We start from the raw sequence: 3,438 nt of genomic DNA on the forward strand, positions 1-3,438 counted from the left end.
GGGGGGGGTAAATGATAGCCAAGGGGGCGGCAAAAGGGGGTACGGAGGAGAGGCTGCTGCGGGGGGGATGAGGAATCGGCCAGACGAGAGTTCTTGACGCCAAACAAATCACGTGGCTCGGCACGGGCGGGGCCTGCGGCAGCAGCAGGGGTGCCTGCCTCTCCTGAAGAAACATGTGGCGCCTTGGCCCAACCGGCCAACCGGTGCTTGAACTCTCACCCCCCTCGCGCCCCGGACGGGGAGGACATGTGCTCTGCACCCCCCCCCCCTCCAAGTTGCCATCCCATTAAGCCCCGCGCCATCCCGTCTGTGACCGGTACACTGTGTTTATTGCACTAAAAACGCAACTGTGTGAATAATGCCACACACTTGTAGGTGTGTGAATGCCCATTCGTACACTTAAGGGGGGTAACTGTGTTAATTTTGCTTTAAAACTGCACACACTTGGGCCTTCATGTGTACGAATGGCGTTCAACACACCTACAAGTGTGCGATGTTCACACACTTGAGTTTCCGGTGCGCGCGCCGGGACGGGTGAGGGCGGCTCTTTTGATCCTCGTGCGGACTCGCTTGCATAAGAATTCGTTCCTGCTGGGCGCGGACCGCTGGCACGGCTGTCTGGTGTGTACCTGCTGAGTCGCTGAGCAAATCGCATTAAAAGCTTGGGATCCCCTCCCCCGTGCCCTGCTTGCAGTTTGGACAAGGAGAAGTCTTTCCCTTTGCACTGTACGCTTTCCAATCACAAACTTTCCCCTAGCTGAGAGCGAGTTTCCCCCCCTCTATGTATAAATAAAATTATTTGAATTTTAACCAGGGATCGGCGCGGGATGACCGAACATTCATTTCGATTTACAAAACTGTATCGCACGCACTGGCAAATCGTTACAAACTAAGCTTGCAAAGCATTTGGATGCTTCGTACATTACGAAGCATCCTTTTGTAAGACTTTAATAGTCCACATTTAATCATTGAGAAGCAGTGCGCATGTGAATCCATCCTAACTTTTACTTATGTTTAGTTTTATGAGAAACACGTCGTCGGCACGGGTAGACCGTTCAACATGCTTCCTTTGTTTTGTATGTTGTTGTTGTTGTTTTTTTACAAAAATAAAAAGCAACCTTATTGCTTCTATTTCCGGTCCACCGGCCGGGTGGCCCCGCCCCGCGGCCTCAGCAACAGGCGCACTAGGCTTGACAAATAGGCGCGACCGAGCCCGATTCTGACCCCTCTACCACCCTCCGGCCACGCTCCCAAGGGTCTATAACGCCCTAGGAAACGCTCGCCCCCCCTCCCCTATTTCCTCTATCTCTCTCTCCTTTTCTCCCCTTCTCTCTCCTTCCTCTCTCAGTGGACCTTCGCCACGAGGTAAATCCTTAGGGCCCTAGGGGGAGAGGCACAGGAGGGTCCGTCGTGGCCATGGGTTTGGAACTACACCGCCAACAGACGCATGTATTATTACAGTAAACGCGTATACATATAACAAGCAGGCCGGCCACAATCGCGCCTGTAAGACACGAGGCACAAAAGCAGGTGGCAGCCGTGTAGGCAACACGGCCGCACGGGCGCGTTAGGCACGGCCTGCCTGCAGGAGGGGTGGCCGCCCCAGGGCCGCCACCCGGGCGGACGGACGGACGGAGGCCCACAAACGGCGCTGTTATACCAAACGCGGGCCGCATCCGAAAGTGCTGCCGTAGAGAGAGGGGCTAGGGTGCCACAAAGATTGGGTTAGAGGGAGTCGAGAGTGAGTGCGTGCTGGCGTGCGAGGAGGAAAGAGAGAGAGAGAGAGAGGGGACGGCAGGTGGAAGAGACGCGAGACGCTCTTCGGATGCCACCCCTAGGGAAGGGTGGCGCGAAATAAAACTGTGGCGTTGCTTTTATGGGAGATTGATGAGCCAATGACGCACCGGGTCCGGGCGGCCCGGGTGGTGCGGGCGGGCGCGCGGGCCTACCTGCTCGCGACAGCTTTTAAGAGACCCCCCCCCCCCTCCCCGACCCTTTTCTTTCTTTCAGCGAGCGCCCCGTGCGCGCGACCGCGCCGTGGTGAGTGTCAGGCATCGGGCAGCGCCAACGCCGCGGGTACGAGCGAGACAGAGAGCGCGAAGAGAGAGGGGAGTGGTAGAAAGAGACGGTCGAGAGAGATAGGGTGGCAGACTACTGAGAGGGAAGAGAAATGTGAACCGTAACAAAAAGAAAATAACGGGAAAACGCTGGTGAACATACTTGCAGCGGAAGCATTTTGTTTTTTGCGAGATGGATAGGGAGTGTAGCCCACCTGTAGTTCGCTCTCCCCCCCGCGTCGGCTCCCTGCGGGTTCCCGTGGCTCCCGCCGCTCCCTCGCTCCCTCCCGTGCTCCTTATTGATTGTGGTGGTGGTGCTTCTGCCCCGATGCTCTTTTGTTTCTCTCTTGTGTCTTGTTGATGGGAGGGGGGCAGGGGGGGGAGATGTTCAAATCCTGTCATTAATTCAAGTGATCATTTTCGTAAAATTGCACTGCGGAAATTATCCTCGTAAATTGACAACATTTATTGTAATTTTTATTTACAAAATATGTCGTAAATTGGCTACAGCGCTCCATTCTTGCTTGTCGGTCGAATACAATTTGACACGGAATGCTATTAAATTTTGCAATTTAAACTGTTATTTTACGACCCACTAACGTCATATGGAATTCTTTACCTACGACTTTTTTCACAATGTCAGTGTGGCCTGAATCTTAAAAACTGAAAAAAGAAAGTCATCACAAACCTTCTTATTCACATCATCGTGCCGTTAATACTTCCGGCATTTTTTGTTACATCTAGATAATATTACTTAAAACTTTGTAGAAATCCATGCTTACTTGTAAAGAGTCGGGTGGTGGAAAGAATAGGTAAACGCGCAAAACTGCAGCGTCCGCTCTGCTACACCCTCACACATTAGTGTCAGAAATATCTTTCGTGTTTGTGAATGTGCTTACGTAGATTTTGGATTTCGTACAAACTATTCCGCAAAACTTCAGCTGGCGCCTCCTCGTGTACCTCGTTCACGTTTTCATCGTTTATACGGCCGTGACGCACGTTGTCCACCGAGCTTCTTGCCCCGCTGTGTGATCAGGTCGAGTAATCCTACACGGTCCGTGCTTCTTGGCGAAGGAAGGAGTGCTGTCGTGGAGTCTGCCCCTGGAGGGAGGGGGGTCACCTTCCAGCCCTCCGTGTGTCCTCCGCCGGCACTGACCGTGACTGGAGCCCGCCCCCGGCTCCAGTGCAGAGGTACACAGAAAGACGGTCGTTCGCCTCGCTCCATGTGTCTCTGTGAGCCCCCCCTCCTACGCCCGGCCTCTGAATTTCCAGCAGAGCAAACAGATTTCGGCCATGCAAGCCCCAAGCCCCGGGCTCCGGCGGCGGCTCCGCCGAGGCTCCAGCCTGGCGCGGCGGGGTGGGTGGGGTGGGCCCGATGGGG

General features: G+C 54.5%; 1 protein-coding gene across 2 annotated transcripts in view; it reads left to right on the plus strand.

Moving 5' to 3' along the window:
* LOC127749776 (voltage-dependent T-type calcium channel subunit alpha-1G-like) overlaps nt 1–3,438 on the plus strand; it is a 15,857-nt gene that overhangs the window by 3,727 nt on the left and 8,692 nt on the right. The gene's annotated exons all lie outside the window — the stretch shown is intronic.

This window comes from Frankliniella occidentalis, unplaced genomic scaffold (assembly GCF_000697945.3).
Source record: "Frankliniella occidentalis isolate FOCC.00 unplaced genomic scaffold, Focc_3.1 Scaffold91, whole genome shotgun sequence".
In the NCBI taxonomy this organism is placed as follows: Eukaryota; Metazoa; Arthropoda; class Insecta; order Thysanoptera; family Thripidae; genus Frankliniella; species Frankliniella occidentalis.